Source organism: Pongo abelii, chromosome 15 (genome assembly GCF_028885655.2).
Source record: "Pongo abelii isolate AG06213 chromosome 15, NHGRI_mPonAbe1-v2.0_pri, whole genome shotgun sequence".
In the NCBI taxonomy this organism is placed as follows: Eukaryota; Metazoa; Chordata; class Mammalia; order Primates; family Hominidae; genus Pongo; species Pongo abelii.
Window position 1 is genome coordinate 101,899,853 of NC_072000.2, and position 18,825 is coordinate 101,918,677.

Sequence of the window (18,825 nt, forward strand, 5' to 3'; positions counted from 1 at the left end):
ATACTGACCCTATATGCAAAATGAGACTCCTGACCTCTCTCAAAGTACCCTATTTTTCTTTTTCTTTCCTTCTTTTTCGAATTCCAAATCTCATGCTGTGTAAAGTGCATATTCATTTCAGGGACACTGTTTCATGCCTGTGTCACCACCTCCTTTTCCCTGGAGGGTAGGGTGTGTGTGGTCTTTTTGGTTTGAGAGTAAACTCAGTGCCTAGTACAGAACCTGGAACATAGTCGAAACTCAACAGACAGAATGTGAAGATGTAAATGGGAATCAATCTTTTTCTTCCACTTCTCAGGTGTGGTGTGGGGGGACCTTGTTTTTGAACCTACAGCCCTAAGACTTGCTCTTATTTTCTGCATAAACTTGGATCAGTCTCTTGATTTCTTTAGGTCTTGATTGATTTTCTCGTGTGTAGAATGTGGATAATAACACTCTTTTCCCAGAGTGCAGTGAAAGTCAATGGAGAGAGAATTTGTGAAACATCCTGCCCAGCACAGAGCTGTGAGTTGGTACATTTGCTGGTTCTGTCTCTCGGGTCTCACCATTTCCTGGAGTCTTAGCCCTTGGGAGGAAAGAGATGCAACCAAAGAAAAGGCTTTTTTGGGTGGTTGGTGATGCGCTGGCTACACCACAGCCTTTGGCAAGGTGAACACATGGCTGGGTTTACTCTGGCGATATTCTAACACAATCCTTGCCAAATCTGCCCTACTTCCCTCTGGAAGCCACTCTTAGACCAGCCATCTGGGGACATAGATAAAGATTTAAGTCCAGTGACAAAAGATTCAAAATAAACACTAAATAAAAGTGAGTCAAAAGTGATCAAAGTCAGCATTGATTTTGGTTCTAAGAGAGCTGGACAAGGCAGTTCCAACTTTCCAGTATAACAATCAATAGGTGAGATTATGTGGAAATATTTATCATGTGACATTAACCTAAGGTATTTCTTATCAAAAACTGTCCCCACTTAAAAAACAAAACTGCTTGTTCATCTCATCCTTAGCTCAGGGACTTATATTCTTCCATACTACCTCTGTTCCCAACTCTCCAATTTGCCAGTGGGTTCTACTGCTTTCCAGATGAATTAAAACAAACTGACAAACAACAAAAACAGGAAGCTTCTTCTGCTGTCGTCCGCTCCTTCGTGGTTTGCTCTCAGTGGCTTTGTTCATGTGCTTCTCTTTGCCCAGCTTGCTTTTCCTCTGAGAATCTTACTTTTGTCTTATATCTGCTATTCTGTTCATACGGTTAGCATAAAATACTGGCCCTCTCCCATGAACCCAACACCAAAGAGGTCAGGAAATTAAGGAGTAAGTGAATGGACCTGAACAGTAATATAGACATTCCAAGGAACTCTGGGGAGACTGAAGGCAGTTATGACTTAGCATGGCCCCAAGGATGCCTGCATACCACATTTAGTGGGGTGGATATAAGAAGGGAGCTTGTGTATTTTATTTTTTATTTTTTCCATATTATACTTGGAATATCTTTGCCAACCCTTTGACCTCTTTGAGACAGAAAAATAACAAAGTCAACTCAGCCATGTTGGGGTCACTAAGGGAGTATCACCCCTGAGGGCAAGATGGAGATGGCTGAACCAGCAGTGCAGTCAGAGAGACTGGCTGCTGGGGGCTTCCAGCTTCACTTCCTTCCTTCGCTGCAAAGGATGGAGGCAGGGAGACAACCTCTTGGGGAAGAGCCATGCCTGGCTACATGGACGGAAAGCTGCTGTAAGGTGAGGCTTTGGGGTTACAAAGTAAATGGGCTGGCCAAGCCCAGACTTTGGCATAAGAGGGGTCTCTATTCTGGGCCACATATCTCACTCCTTCAACTCTTCAGGAGACTAGAAGCAAGGGCCTGAGGCGCACAATCACAGTAAAAGAAATGCTGCTCCTAACATGCAAGGATATTGGACGATGAAGCAGAAACAAGCAATTACAAAGCAGAACCACATGGAAAAACTAGGTATAAAATACACAATACTGGATATAAAGAGTTTAAGGAGTGGAATAAAAAGCACAATGGATACAGCTTAAGGATAAATTAGTGAGCTAGAAGGTCAGTTTAAAGAACTCTGAGAAGGCAGGAGTAGGTAGAAAGAGTTATAAAAAGCAAAAAAGTTAAAATAAATAGAGGCTAGAGGCACATCTGTTGATATAAATAAGATAGGCAGTCATAGAAGGAGAGAAAAAATAAGGAGAGGAAGTATTTGAAAAGCAAATAATAATAGAATAAATGAATAAAAAGAGATTCATAGCCACAGTTCTTATGGAATGCCTAATAGAATCTATAAGTAAAAAAAATCAGTTGGACAACATAATTATACTTAAGTACATCAAAGGAAAAGAAAAAAAGTGACAAATTCTCCAAGAGAACATACAGATCACCCATACAGAAATAATATTTAGATTAAAATCTTATTTCTTAATAGCAACCTTGAATTGAGAATTATTTTCAAAGTGTTAAATTAAACTCACTTTTAAGTTGTAATCTTATATCCAGCTAAACTATCTCTCAATACACAGGCAATATAATGATATTTTTAAGCGAATAAAGACTCAGAAAGTTTACTACCCCAGCATGCCCTGTCTGAAAACATCCTTAAGAGAAGAACACTCGAAGGAGGATATTTTGAAAAATATGGATATTAAGGATGAGCACATAGATTGGTAAAATTTATTGCACTAATTTTTACCCATGCACACACGTGTCTGTGTGTGTTTAAAGTAATATCCAAAAAAATGAAGTAAAAAGATAATCTACAACATAATAAATACAGTTAAAATTCTGCACAGTATAATGTAATACCACCAAGTTTGCTGTGTTGAGAGGAGGGAAGGGGGTTAGGAATAATGTCTAGGTAACCAGCAAAAGGTGAAGACAGCCCAAATCTTTTTATTCTGGAGAAAGCTCTTGATCTAGGGTCTCTCTGGTTTCTCCACCATCATGAAGCCTGGTTTTATATCCTAGCCTCTCTACTCTATGTCTGTGTCACTTTCTGGACTTTCTCAGACTCTCCAATCCTTGGTTTCTCATCTCCAAATCCTGGATAATGAGGCCAGCCATGGTAGATTATTCGTGGAACTTTGATGTAGAGCCTGGCTCCCACTGGATGGCAGCCCTAGGTACTGTACAGATGTTAGCCCTCTTTGTCACAACCCAGAAAACTATCCTTTTTGACAGTAAAAATGTAGCTTATGTGTCACCCTCTTTCCCAGACCTTGGCACAAGGTATGCAGCAGTGGGACACTCTTCTCATCTTTGGAGGCTGAAGTAGCTTAGAGCTATAAAGGGGTAGGTAGGTCAGATCTGAAAATCCAGTTTTCATTTAATTTTGCAAATACAATTTACAAACTTGCCTTTTCAACCAAATATGTGTATATGGCTCAAGAAATCAGGGCTCCTGCAGTGCCATTAATTGCCCAGTTTGTTTCTTGGGAGTAGAGCATGGGCACTAACACATGTTCATTAGACGTCTTAATTGGAAGCAAAAATCACCATGGACACCACGGACATGATTTAAAAAGGGTAAAACATGCTGGTCAGTTTTCATTTGGATTTTGTTTTATTTCATTTTATTCCCAATTCTCCCAAAGCCCAGGAACAGCAGTTCACGATAAAAAATAATGGCCTGAGAAGTGTCCTTCTGTAACATCCCCACAGCTGTGTGAGTTTGCATAACTCGAATGTGCCTAGAGGGACCCATTTTGTTCTCTGGCCCTGCTGAGAGTGAGGTGGGGTGCCTACATGTGAGTGGCTTGGATCCCCACGACTGCTACCCTGGGACAGCCCAGAAGATGGTCTTAAGAGAACAATATCTTCCCTTTTGCTTCTCTCCTTTGTTGCACTTGTTCAAGTGATAGCATTCCAGAGTTCCCATCCTCTTGTCTGGATGTCCTACCAGGGGGCCCTAGAAAAAGTCTGTATATCTCCAAAGAGAATAGAGCAACCTGCCACTGCCACTTGTCTTTCTACCCCCGCCATGTAGATTTCCCCTGGATCCTGGAATGACAAAAGGTTCCAAACGCGATAAAGGACTTCAATGGGATTGGACACGAAGAGGTGTGCGGCAAGCCCTCCTATCTCTTGGCACTTTTCTCTTTATTCTTTGATTAAAGTCTTTTCCCTTACTTACATCCCCCATTAAGATGTCTCAGTGTCATTTAGGGTGTTAATTGAGAGGAGGTTTAAGCTCATCAAAGCGATTATAAGTGATAGTTAAAAATTTCTATATATGGCCTGTGCTGGAATCGGCACGGTGGGGTGCCATTTTTTCTTTTATCCAACTGACATTGGTAATAATAGATGAAATTATTACTAAATCGCAGCTGCAGAGATGATATCATGATTTTTTTGTGTGTAATCTTTGATGAAAAATTAATTTTTGAGAGGGATAATTTAAAATGATTTAAATAGTATTATACTGAAGTCCTTGCTGGTAATTAACACCAATCTTGTCAGAAGGGAAACCACTTTTGCAGCTGTTTCTAAAGATACCTACAGTATTTGTAACTTTTCTGCGAGTAAAATTACAGTGTTTGGACTTTATTTTTACTGCACAAGGACCATTAGAAGAAAAGGCGTCTGATAGAAACCTTTGTTCTCTGAGGCCTGAATCCTGTTTTGTATTTGAAGGCCTTGATCAATGCCTGTTTAATCATCTCTAGACTATGGACCAGAGTAAGGCTGGGTCTTTATTTTTATTTTTTTCAATATATAAAAGTATTCATAGGGGATGCTGCATACATACCTGTCTTTAGTTATTAATTATTAGTTACGTAAGAGCATACTACTTGATGTGCACAGGATTTAATTAACGGAACAGATGGCTGCCGGTCAGAATGTTCCTTCATCTTCATCAGTGCCTTGACTTTCTTCAAAATCCACTTCTTTCATCATGGTGGCAAAAGCTTTCTAACATGGAACAGCTGAAAATAGATTTTTCTTCACTAGTTTCTTCATACTTTAAATGACAGAAGTGAGAGAGTGAGGGGTGGGGGGGGGGGGGGTGTGTGTGTGTGTGTATTGTGTCCTATGTATAAAGACCTGCAAGAGAGGTTAAAAAAAGAAACATAGTGAAATTTAAATAGCAAAAAAAAAAAAAAAAAAATTGAATGAGAATGTGGGATGACTGCACAGTCTTCTGAGTCCTGAGTTTTGCTTTCTTCTTTTTTAACAGGCATGGTGATTTTTCTGACAAGATATATGGCACTAGATATCCATGGCAATCGCAGTATCTGCACCTTGTGATTTCTTTTCCCCTCAACTTTTGTGCTGAGAAAGGGGAAAAACGAATGAGTAAAGGGAAAAATGAGAGATGGGAGGAAGAGAAGGAGGGAGGGGTAAGAGATGGCAGGAGGGCTTGAAAATTGTTATGCAGAGTGTCTGTTCATTAAAATAGGAGCTACGGCCTCAGCTTCTGCCGTGGGTGCAATTTTATTTCACCAGGATGCGATTGTCACTCTGTATGTTTCCATCAAGAAAAGAAAGACAGAAACATGTTTTTTTTTTTATTGTTGTTTTTTTAAAGTCCCTTTTGCAAGCAGAAGAGACAGTTTATTGGTGGAGGTGTGGCATGCATGCCTGCGAAGTTTGCAATATGGAGATGCCAGCAGATAAGATTGTGCTTCTCATGGCAATGCAAGAAGGTGGAGGGCCCTCGGCAGGCCCGTGGGAAAGTGCATCAGCCACGAGGCCTTAGGGGACCACTGAGAGGAGGAGTCCTCTGGGAATGAAGAGCTTTACCCCTGCAGGGTGAGAAGTGGGTCAGGCAAAGAAACCAGGCTGCCATTTTGCAGCTGTTAACCCTGAATCATGTCTCTTGTTTCAAGTTGACTCTTTCTGAGTGCTTCTGTGTGCCAAGCACATTGCAGGTATTAGGAACTGAATCTTCCTATAAAATCCAGGAGGTGGGGGGCATCATCATGCTGCCATAAATGACAACAGAGACATGGTGAGGTAAGCGGCCTGCCTAAGTCACACAGTGTGGCTCCTGGTCAATGAGGAGAGTGAGGCATGGGGGATGTCAGGGCTGGGACTTTAGAAAGTACACAGTGAATGTTGGTGAAAAAAGTGGGTGAATTCACTTCCCTTCTCACAGCCCTATGAATACCCAAACTCCTCTCACCTTCAATCCTCCCAAACTCCTCTAACCTTCAATCACCTCTGATTCTAAAACCCATGGATTTTAGGATTAGAAATGCAAGCTCTTAATATTCTTCAAGACCATGCTCTGATGTTATTAGCTTCCACTGTAGAATCAGGAGCCCTTTCCTCTGAAAATATGTCCATGCCTATGGTAACCCTTACCGATTTTATTTTACTTATTTGTTTTTAGGTTTGTCTTTCCCACTAGACTATTAAGTTTCCTGATGGCAGAGACCGAGAATTCATTCACTTATGCATTTATTGCTTTCATTTCTCATGTATTCATTCATTCAACAAATACTTCCTAAGGACTTATTGTGCACTGGGCTTGGCACTGAGGATGATACAAAGATATAAGAGGCAGCCTCTGCTTTCCAATTGCTTACAGCCTGGTGGGAAACAGACTAGTGGGATAACTGAATGAATGACTTCCTGAATGAATGAAAACAGTATAAAATCTGATATACTTCAGAGGGAAGATTGGCCAACTTTCTCTCTAAAGGACCAGATAGTAAATATTTTGGGCCTTGCAGTCCATACAGAGTCCATGGCAACTGCTCAACTTTGCCATTGTAGCACAAAAACAGCCTCAGATAGCATGTAATATGAATAGGGGTGACTATTTCGATACAGCTTTATTTACAAAAACAGGCAGTAGCCCAGACCTGAAAACCACAGCCCCCTGGGCTTGGCATAGACTTCATCCAATTGAAGATCAAGGTGAATATTATTCCCTAGTCCATCTGCAGGAGCTGCAGGAAAGGTCAGAGGGAGTTGGCTGGGGGTGGGTTGCCCTAAGATCTTTATATGACTAAGGGGCAGGTAGACCTTTTTGTTACTGAGTACTTTGAAGGGAAGAAATGGTGTGGATTGATGCAAAGGGATTTCACCTGTTCTCAGGCTTCGATTCTTCACTCTCCCTGGGCTCAGACAGTCCTGAGAAAACTTGCAGGAAGGCTCATTCATTTGGCAAGGCCAGAGGGCAGGGCAGGTGTGGGTAGGGAGTGCCGAGCCAGGCCAGCCAGCAAGCTCAGATCCTGCATGTCTATCAATGTCCCTGTGAGAGCATGCCATTAGGCTGCAGTAAAAACCTGGGGATGCATCATGCCCTCGTCTGCTCCCAACATGCCCTTCCTTTTGCTGGCACGTTTCCAGAGGAGGATCCAGCATCTTGAAGCCTAGAGGAGTTTGGTCAGTCTTGGCTGGGTGGTCAGGGCTCTCACTGAAGGGGTTGTAGCCTGCTTCTCCATCACTGTTCTCTATCTACTTGGTCATTGTCCCCACATGCATGTCCACACTTTTAGAACTCCAGATGGGGCAAAGGGACATTGCGTGCTACAATGTGGGACCTCCATGGGCCTGGAAAAAGGCTGACCCACTTTAATGAGTACAGGTATTCCAGATGCAGAAGCAGGTGCCTTCACTTCCTTCACAGTCCTAGGTACTGTGTCTCCATTCCACAGAGGAGGCTAATGAGAGTCAGAGGTAAGACAGTGTGCTGAATGTCCAGCTAATCCACATGCTGTGACTACAAAGTTGATACATACCCAGAGTCAGGGACCATTAATGTCCATTCCAGCAGGTACAGCTTAACCACCTTTCAGGTCTCTGTTCAAAGATTACCTCTTTCCTGAAGCCCTCACCAATTGTCTCCATATGCCCACACTTCTTCTCATCTGAGTGCCCAAATGACTGTACCTCTCGTGTGTGCACAGTCATCATCTATCTTGTGTTCCAGGTAGTCATATATGAGCCACCTCTCAAACAGGCTGTGAGTGATCCAGGTGCAGGGGACCTGCTGGAGTGAAGCTTTTGGCATGATGTAAGCATCCAGTGTGCGCGCGTAGAATTAAGTGAATAGAAGAAGAAATGAATTAGATAAATATAAAGACCAAGTAGATAATGGTCTCCAAGTCCCCAAGTGTCCCTTCTCCTGTAAAAAGAAACTGATTCCATTTAGAAGAAGAAGGAAGAAGGCTCATAACAGGATGAATCAGATGGGGATGTGGGGCTTGAAGGAAGCAATGACACAACTGGGTTCAAATCCCACTCGGGCCCTGGCCAGTGGCATGTGTGTGAGCATGGGTGTTCTCCCAACCTCCCTAAATTCTCTTTCTTCATGTCCTTGTCACCTGGGATGTTTGGAGGGATGCTGTGCCAACAAAATTAAATGATGAACATAAGTGCAGGTCTGATAAATAATCAGTCATTCATGGGATTCTGGGCTTGTCTTGGTGGCTTGTGGATCTTAGACTGCAAGCTCCATGACAGTAGGAAACGTGCATACTTTGCTCATTTCTGCATTCTAGAACCCGGCAGAGTTCCCAGCACTTATAAAGTAGGGCTAACTAGATACTTATCTTGAATAAAGGAATGAATAAGTTTCTTGTTTGTACTTTTCAGAGTCGCTGCCTGCCTCGATGAGGACTTGGTTGGGTGTTCATCCTACCTGCATCCCAGGCAGGCTATGTGGTCTCTTGCTGCCCGGCCTGGCCCCCTAAGGTGGGAGGGTCACAGAGGCAACCCTAGGAGAGGGGTGGGCTGAGCCTGTGCAACTCCTGCCTCCCTGAGAGGCCCTCCCCAGACTGTGGGAACACTGTTGAGGACCTCAGGGAAGGCAGCCTGGAATGGTGACTGTCTCAGGCTGACTGCCTGAGGGCCAGGGCTCTGCCAACTCTCATGTCAGACTTGCCTACACAGGCTGGCACCTTCCAGAGCTAACGCTGAGCCCATCTTCCTCAGGGCTCGCACAGGGCACCGTATCTTCTTGTTTGGCTGGGTCTTGCACCTTTTAAGGGGGCAGATTGTGAGCATGTTCTCTACCACACCCTTTTCCACCCCCTTCGTGCATGGGGAATGAGCTGATAGAGGCCTCCCTTTGATGGAACTCGGGTGGGACCCAGATGGGAACTGAGCCCAAGGAGATTAGGCCCCAACAGGGTGGATTAATCATTCCAGCCATCACCCTAGCAAGGGCAGCATGACTCACGGTGAGCAAACCATATTGCCGATGGCAAATTGGAGGACCTTTGTCGCTACAGGACCAAATCTCCCTACTCTTACACACAAGATGTGTGTGCTCTTTGGTCTTGGAATTTGTTTACCACCTTTCCAGCTGGAGCAATACTGGGCAAGTAGCAGGCATCCTGTGAATTTACTGAATGAATCTGCAACTATGTTTTGGGTTTGATTTTAAGGTTACGCGCACTTGCAGACCTATCACAAACAGACCAAGAACTGAGCCTAATGACATAAATTTTCCATCACTACTCAAAGTCATAAAGTACTAACTGATTGAGAAACGTTCCTTATGGGCTCGCTAGCTGAGTTTCTTGACCTTGGCACTATGGAAATTTAGGGCTTGTCTAAGTGTATTTGGGCTATTATAACAAATATACATCTTGTTTGGATGGCAAACAAAACACATTTCTTGCTCACAGTTCTGGAGTTTGAGAAGTCCAAGATCAATGTGCTGGCAAATCTGGTGTTTAGTGAGGGCTGGCTTCCTGGTATGCAGACATAGGAGAAGGGGGGGGTGGGTGGGGGGAGAGAGAGAGAGAGAGAACGATTTTATGTCTCTTCTTATAAAGGCACTAATGCCATTCATGAGGGCTCCACCCTCTCAACCTAATTACCTTCCAAAGGTCCCACCTGCTAATACCATCACATTGAGGGGTTAAGGGTTTAACATATGGATTTGAGGCACACAAACTTTCAATCTGCAAAATTCATCAGCATCCCTAGTTTCTACCCACTAGATTCCAGTAGTACTGTCTTCATCTTCCCACTTGCGATAATCAAAAATGTCTCCAGAAATATCTCATAAAATGTCCCTTGGAGGGCAAAATATTGAGAAGCACTCCTCTGGGAAAGCTTTCTGAACTCCTCAAGAAAGAGGCACTAATTTTGCACCTTGTATCTTTTGGAATGTGTCATGACCTACCAGGTCTCAAACTTTCCTTAGGGCTGGGATGGATACTCAGTGGAATCAGTCCGTCTTGTCCCTAAAGTGAGACACATAGATTTAAGAGACAGAATACATCCTCTCTCACCCCTGAACACCAACCACTCTAGCCATTGTTTCTGCATTTATTCCCCTCCAGATTTTTCTCTTTGCTGCCTCTCTGAATCCTTGTCTGTGGAAGTCCTGCCAATTCACTAAGGTCCAGCTTCAATCTCATCTCTTACATCAGATAGTTACCAATCCCAGTGAAATGTGCTTTGCTATAATCTGGATGTCTGTGTGCCTCCAAAATTTCCATGTTGAAACTTTAATCTCCAAGGTGATAGTTTTAGGAGGTGGGCCTTTTAGGTCATGACAGCAATGCCATCATAAATAAGATTAGTGCCTTTATAAAAGATCCCCTAGGGACCTGCCTTGCCCCTTCAACCACATGAGGGCTTCGTGAGAAATCATCATCTATGATCCAGGAAATGGGCCCTCATTAGACACCAAATCCGTTGTCACCTTGATCTTGGACTTCCAAGCCTCTAGAGCTGTGAGAAATAAATTTTTGTTGCTTATAAGCAATTGTTTATGGCATTTTGTTAAAGAAAGCCAAATAGAATAAGACAAAAACTGGTACTGAGAAGTGGGTAAGCTGCTGTAACCAATACCTAAAAATAGAGAATTGGCTTTGGAATTAAAAGAGTTTTGAAGTGCCTACTAAAAAAAAGCCTACATTCTTAAGAACAGACTATTAAGGGTGATCCTGGTGAGTGCTCAGAAGCAGAAGAGAAGAGCTTTAGAGAAAGCCTCAAGCTTCTTAGAGAATACCTAAGTGGTGGTTAACAGAATGGCGGTAGAAACATAGATGGTACAGATCATTCTGATTAGGTCTCAGACCAAAAGGAGGAAAACATTATTGGACAATAGAGAAAATCATCCTTGTAAAAAAGTGGCAAAGAAATTGGCTGTATTATATTTACATCTTAGTGTTTTGTGGAAGATAGGATTTGTGAACAATAAAGTTGGATATTTGGTGAAAGAAATTTCTAAGCAAAGTGTTGAAGGTGTGACATGGCTTCTCTTGACTGCTTATCCTAAGATGTGAGAAGGTAGAAACAACTTAAAAATAACATTTTTAATCAAAAGAGAAGTACAACTTAAAGGTTTGAAAAATTATCAGTCTGTCCCCATTGTAAAATTAAGAAAGGATGCTCTGGAGAGGACACTAAGGATGTGGCCAGGTGACCATTTGATACGAAGATTAGTATGAATCAGCTAGGTGCTATTCATTAAGAAAATGGAAAAATGACATGAAGGCATTTTGGAGATTATTGGTGCTGCTTTTACTAACACAAGCCTAAAGTGCAAAGGCCTCAGAGGCAATTCGATTTAAGAGGAAGAGCCAAGGATGCCTGCAGAACATCAGCTTCCCAGGGCCACCTAAAGACTTTGCTTCCTGCATTTTGGTGTCATGCTCCTTGGATGACCCAGGTGTGGCTCCAGTCAGCCCAGGTGTGGTACAGGCCACTGTGGCTGCCTCACTAGAGGATACAGGCAGTAAACCTTGGAGGCAAACCTTGGCAATGTCCACGTTTTGCCATATTCATCAGTGTACAGAGTGCATGAGCTGCAGGGGTTTGGCTACCTCCACCTAGATTTTAAAGAATGAAACTACCTAGAGCCTGGGGCACATGACCCAGGCATAGGACCATTGCAGAGACAGGGTCACTAAAGGGTCCCCACCAGGGCAATGCCTAATAGAGATCTGGGGTGTAGCTGTCCCAAGACTCTAGACCAGTGGAGCTACTTGTCTGTGATTCTAGACTGTGGGAGCCACAAGTATGTGACTTCAACACATGAGAACTGTAGCATGGGCTATACCCAGCAAAACTGTTGGGGTGAGGTACCCTAAAGCCATGGGAGCAGGACCACCAGGAGTGTTGGGGACCCAACCCCTGCCTTAATGTTCCTGGAAGGTGGGAACTCTGAACAGCGGGCCTGAAGGGCAGAGCCTTGAGTCAAAAAAGATTATTCTGGAGGCTTAAGATTTAATGCTGTTTACCCTGTTGGGTTTTGAAATCTTTGTGGAAACTGTAGTCCCTTTCTTCTTTCCTATTTCTCTGTTTTGGAATGGAAATGTCTATCTTACTCTTGTTCTACTATTGGAGTTTGGAAGCACATAACTTATTTGATTTCACAGGTTCACAGCTGGAGAGCAATTTGCCTCAGGATAAATTCTACCTTGAGTCTCATCCATATCTAATTTAGATAATATTTAGATGAGACGTTGGAATTAGGCTTTACAGTTGATACTGGAATGAGTTAAAAATTTCGAGGCCTTTGGGAGGGAATAATGTATTTTGCCTATGAGAAGGACATAAATTTGAGTGGGGGGCTGGGGCACAATGCTATGGTCTGAATACTTGTGTCCCCCCAAAATTTATATGTTGCAATTCTACCCCAAAGTGGGATCTTTATGGAGATGATTTAAATATAGGCCTCTGTTTCACTAAAATTATGTCAGTATGATTAAAAAAATGCTATATATCTCATAGAATGTGATTCTGCCCTCATGAATGAAATTTGTGTCCTTATAAATATGCCCAAGGGACCTGGTTTATCCCTTTCACCATGTGAGGACAGAGCAAGAAGGTGGCCACTGCAACTCAGGAAAGGCAGTCTCATCAGACCTTGAATCTGCAGGTGCCTTGATCTTGGACTTCTCAGCCTCCCGGACCACAAGAAATTAATTTCTGTAGTTTATAAGCTCCCCAGTTTATGGTATTTTGTTACAGTAGCCCAAATGGACTAAAACATTACCTCTTCTGTATTCTCTTGTTGTCTTAAAAAATTCATTTTACCATTGATCTCCCTCTCTTTTCTAGAAGTTCTTATTGAATACGAGACAAGAATTTTTGTATTGAGATTCAGCATGTCATATTTATTAAACTTATGAATCATGGAGGTGAATTGCTCTCAGCATAAGTTCCTCTTCAGAATTTATGACATGTGCAACTCTGAGAACATTGTTTAAACTCTCTAAGCCTCAGTTTACTCACATGTAAAATGAAAGCTCATAAGAATAAATGCCAACTTCACATGTTTTGTCCCTTAAAGAGATGGTATGTGGACATTGTTTAGTTGATATTCACTATCATTAAGACATAGCTGCCTGTTATAGCAGATTATGAAACCCTGGAGATCAAGGGATTTATATTAGTCTAGCATAGTACCTGGCACATAATAGGTATCCAATAATACGTATACAATTGAATTACAAATCTTTCTGAGGTTTAAATATTAGGTTGGTGCAAAAATCATTATAACTAGGCTCAAACACATCTTTATTAATCAAAATAAGAACCTTACAATCAACACATTTTTGCCAATGAGAAATAAATTTATTTACTCCTATAGGGTAAAAGTCTGTGCTTCAGGATTCAATGAACTCTTGGAAAGCATTTTCTGCATACTGCTGGTTGTGGAAATGTTTTCCCTGCAAAAAGTTTTCAAGATGTTTGAAGTAGTGGTAGTCCGTTGCTGGGAGGCCAGGTGAATATGACAGATGAGGCAAAATTTTGTAGCCCAATTTGTTCAAATTTTGAAACTTTGTGCAATGTGCAGTTGGGTGTTGTCGTGGAGAAGAATTGGGCCCTTTCTGTTGACCAAAGCTGGCTGCAGGCATTGCAGTTTTTGATGCATCTCATCAATTTGCTGAGCATACTTCTCAGATGCAATGGTTTTGCTGGGATTCAGAAAGCTGCAGTGGGTCAGACCAGCAGCAGACCACCAAATAGTGACCATGACCTGTTTTTGGTGCAAGTTTGGCTTTGAGAAGTGCTTTGGAGCTTCTTTTCAGTCCAACCACTGAGCTGGTCATCGCCGGTTGTCATATAAAATCCACTTTTTGTCATATGTCAATCTGATCCAGAAATAGTTCGTTGTTGCATAGAAAAAGAGAAGATGACACTTCAAAACAATGATTTTTTAAAAATTTTTGCTCAGCTTATGAGGCATCCTCTTATCAAGCTTTTCGCCTTTCCAATTTGCTTCAAATTACAAACGACTGTAGAATGGTCGATGTGGAGTTATTTGGCCACTTCTCACGTAGTTGTAAGAGGATCAGCTTTGATGATTGCTCTCAATTGGTGGTTGTCAACTTCCGATGGCCAATTGCTACATTCCTCATCTTCAAGGCTCTCTTCTCCTTTGCAAAACTTCTTGAACCACCACTGCAGTGTAAGTTCGTTAGCGGCTCCTGGGCCAAATGTGTTGTTGATGTTGTGAGTTGTCTCTGCTGCTTTACAATCCATTTTGAACTTGAATAAGAAAATAGGCCAGGCATGGTGGCTCATGCCTGTAATCCCAGCACTTTGGGAGGCTGAGGTGGGCAGATCACTTGAGGCCAGAAGTTCGAGACTAGCCTGGCCAACATGGTGAAACCTCGTCTCTACTAAAAATACAAAAATTAGCCAGGCATGGTGGTGCACGCCTGTAATCCCAGTTACTTGGGAGGCTGAGGCAGGAGAATCACTTGAACCTGGGAAGCAGAGGTTGCTGAGATCACACCACTGCACTCCAACCTGGGTGACAGAGCCAGACTCAGTATCAAAAAAAAAAAAATTGCTTGAATTTGCTTTTTGTCTGACATTACTCCCATAGTCTAAAATAAATATAAAATGAGGAGCAAGTAATACGTCATTAGTGAAAAAACATGAAGTGAGAAATGTCCATTAAAATGATGTATAGCCTAACTACATTCATATAAGAGTGTATTCTAATATCAAATGGCAAATTTCAACAATGCAAAAACCACAACTACTTTTGCACAATATGGCCCTGTTTGCCTAACATGTTTGTAACTGGAAGGAAAATGCTACTTACCTCACAGAACTACTCTGAGAATGGATGAAATAAGGCGTATTGTGGAAACAAATCAGCGGTGGCCCCCAAGCCCCCAGCCCTCTGGTGCACATTTTCTGGCTAGATCCTCCTTTCAATTAAATGACATTTTATGGCGAAAGGAGCTTTACAGATGACACTGATATCCCTCATCACTTGTATTAAATTAATCAAAAGGGATATTATCATACGTGGGGCTGACCTGATCAGGGGAGCCCTTGAAAGAGAAAGGAAGCAGCAGCAGACACTCTCCTGTTGGTCTCGAAGAAAACAGTCACATTGTGAACTGGCCATGAAGGGGGCCTTTCGGCAGGGATCTGGGAGTGGCCTCTATGAGCTGAGTGGTTCTTAGCTGGCAGCAAGCAAGAAAACAAAAAAGGACCTCAATCCTTTAGATGCAAGATACTGAATTCTACCAATAACCATGTGAATCTGGGAGAAAATTCAGCCTCAAATGAGACTTTGGCCAGCAGACTGTATTAAAATGTACCTGCAGGATTTTGATTTTGGGAGGTAACTAAATGATGACATGGAGAGCCTGATGCCATTGAAAGAAGAATTTACTACTTACATTTCCCAAGGGAAGGAGGCTTGCCACACCACAAGTCAAGTAGGGGAAGCACCAGATTTGGTCAGGAGGCAGAAGGAGGAGAGAGGCAAAAGCTTAGGCCACAGCCTCTGTTAGGACAGGGGTAGATAGTTGTTAGATGGCAATGTTCCCTATTGGGCAGAACTCAAAACACAGATGCTGTGGTTTATGTTGAGAGGGTTGTATTTTCATTCATCTGCAAAAACTGGATCACAGGGGAAGATGTAAATAACTTTGCCCATTAATTTGATTTTATGATTTTGATGGATGCTGATATGGTTTGACTGTGTCCCCACCCAAATCTCAACTTAAATTGTATCTCCCAGAATTTTCATGTGTTGTGGGAGGGACCCAGGGGGATGTAATTGAATCATGAGGGCTGATCTTTCCTGTGCTATTCTCATGATAGTGAATAAGTCTCACGAGATCTGATGGGTTCATCAGGGGTTTCCCCTTTTGCTTCTCTCTCATTTTCTTTTGCCACTGCCATGTAAGAAGTGCCTTTCACCTCTCACCATGATTCTGAGGACTTCCCAGCCATATGGAACCTCTTTTTCTTCCTAATCTCAGGTATGTCTTTATCAGCTGCCTGAAAGTGAACTAATACAGTAAATTGGTACCAGTAAAGTGGGGCACTGCTGAAAAGATACTAAAAAATGTGGAAGTTACTTTGGAACTGCGTAGCAGGCAGAGGTTGGAACAGTTTGGAGGGCTCAAAAGAAGACAGGAAAATGTGGAAAAGTTTAGAACCTCCTATAGACTTGTTGAATGGCTTTCACAAAAATGCTAATAGTGATATGAACAATAAGGTCCAGGCTGAGGTGGTCTCAGATGGAGATGAGGAACTTGTTGAGAACTGGAGCAAAGGTGACTCTCATCATGCTTTAGCAAAGAGACTGGTACCATGCACTTGGAAAAACCGCAGACACTCAGCACAAGTCTGTGAAAGCAGCCAAGAGGGACACTGTACCCTGCAAAGCCACAGGGGTGGAGCTTCCCAAGACCATTTTGCCCCTGCCCTAGAGATTTGAACTTGAGAGAGATAACTTAGGGTATCTGGTGGAAGAAATTTCTAAGCAGCAAAGTGTTCCAAAGATGACTTGGGTGCTATTAAAAGCATTCTGTTTTAAAAGGGAAACAGAGCATAAAAGTTCAGAAAATTTGCAGGCTGACGATGCTGTAGAAAACAAAAACTCATTTTTTGAGGAGAAATTCAAGCCAGCTGAAGAAATTTGCATAAGTAGCAAGGAGCCTAATGTTAATTCCCAGGACCATGGGGAAAATATCTCCAGGCCATGTCAGAGAACTTCATGGCAGTCCCTCCCATCACAGGCCCAGAGGCCCAGGAGGAAAAAGTGGTTTCATGGGCCAGGCCCACGGTCCCCTTCCTATGTTCAGCCTAGGGACTTGGTCCCCTGTTGTAGCCACTCCACCTGTGGCTGAAAGGGGCCAATGTAGAGCTTGGGCTGTAGCTTCAGAGGGTGGAAGCCCCAGGCTTTGGCAGCTTCCACATGGTGTTGAGCTTGCGTGTGCACAGAAGTCAAGAACAGAGGTTTTGGAACCTCTGCCTAGATTTCAGAAGATGTATGAAAACGCCTAGATGCACAGGCAAAAGTTTGCTGCAGGGGTGGGGCCCTTATGGAGAACCTCTGCTAGGGTAGTGCAAAAGGGAAATGTGGAGTCAGAGCCCCCACACAGAGTCCCTCCTGGAGCACTACCTAGTGGAGCTGTGAGAAGAGGGCCACCATCCTCCAGACCCCAGAATGGTAGATCCACCAACAGCTTGTACCATGCACTTGGAAAAACCACAGACACTCAGCACAAGTCTGTGAAAGCAGCCAAGAGGGACACTGTACCCTGCAAAGCCACAGGGGTGGAGCTTCCCAAGACCATGGAAACTCACCTTTTGCATCAGTGTGACCTAGATGTGAGACCTGGAATAAAGGAGATCATTTTGGAGCTTTAACATTTGACTGCCCTGCTAAATTTTGGACTTGCATGGGCCCTGTAACCCCTTTGTTTTGGCCAATGTCTCCCATTTGGAATGGCTATACTTACCCAATACCTGTATCCTCATTGTATCTAGTAAGTAACTAACTTGCTTTTGATGTTACAGGCTCATAGGCAGAAGGGACTTGTCTTATCTCAGATGAGACTTCGGACTGTGGACTTTTGCTGAAATGAGTTAAGACTTTGGGGAACTTTTGGGAAGGCATGAGTGGTTTTGAAATGCGAGAACATGAGATTTGGAGGAGCCAGGGGTGGGATGATATGGTTTGACTGTGTCCCCACCCAAATCTCAAGTTGAATTTTATCTCTCAGAATTCCCACGTGTTGTGAGAGGGATCCAGGGGGAAGTAATTGAATCTTGAGGGCTGGTCTTTCCTGTGCTATTCTCATGATAGTGAATAAGTCTCATGAGATCTGATGGATTTATCAGGGATTTCCACTTTTGCTTCTGTCTCATTTTCTCTTGCCGCCACCATGTAAGAAGTGCCTTTCACCTTCTGCTATGATTCTGGGGCCTCTCCAGCCATGTGGAACTCTAAGTCCTATTAAACTTCTTTTTCTTCCCAGTCTTGAGTATGTCTTTATCAGCTGTGTGAAAATGGACTAATATAGATGCCAAATAAACATACTATTTATGGAAACAGAAAACTGAAATCTTGATTTCAGCATATGTTATCCTGAGTGGAGAGCTTAGCTGGAGAGCTTAGCTGCACTGTGCCTGGACTCTTGGCCCACTGAAGCTGTGAGATAATAAATGGGAATTGTAAGCCACTATGTTTGTGGCCATTTGTTACACAGCCATAGAAATCCAATACATGTAAACAGAGCTGACCTATCCCCAGCATAGACTAAGTGTGCAATGAATGATCATTTTTATTTTTTTTTGCCTTCCTCTTCTTCCTCTGTCTTCTTTTTATAGAAAATGCAAAGCTTACTCTACAAACTCACATGGGGGTAGAATACAGCTATACATATTTTTTTCCTCCTAAGACTAAAGTTAATTTCTCTTTTGGGCAAGTCAATTTCAGTCAATATAGAGAGCCTCTCTTCCTTCCAGCCTCTGTTCTTTCTCAGGTTTGGATGTTCTCCTTGCATCTTACTTGGTTCCATGGATGGGTTCTACCTCTTGTCTACTCAGTTTCAGGGGAATCTTTCTGTGGTCAGGCTGAGTGCAGAGAGTTGGTGAGGCTGACCAGGGCCCTCAATGAAGGCCTAGATATTCCATGAA

At 42.8% G+C, this 18,825-nt stretch overlaps 1 long non-coding RNA gene across 1 annotated transcript in view; it reads left to right on the forward strand.

The window, feature by feature from the left end:
- Positions 1 to 18,825, forward strand: part of LOC134760099 (uncharacterized) — a 123,320-nt gene that overhangs the window by 32,971 nt on the left and 71,524 nt on the right. The window lies entirely within an intron of this gene.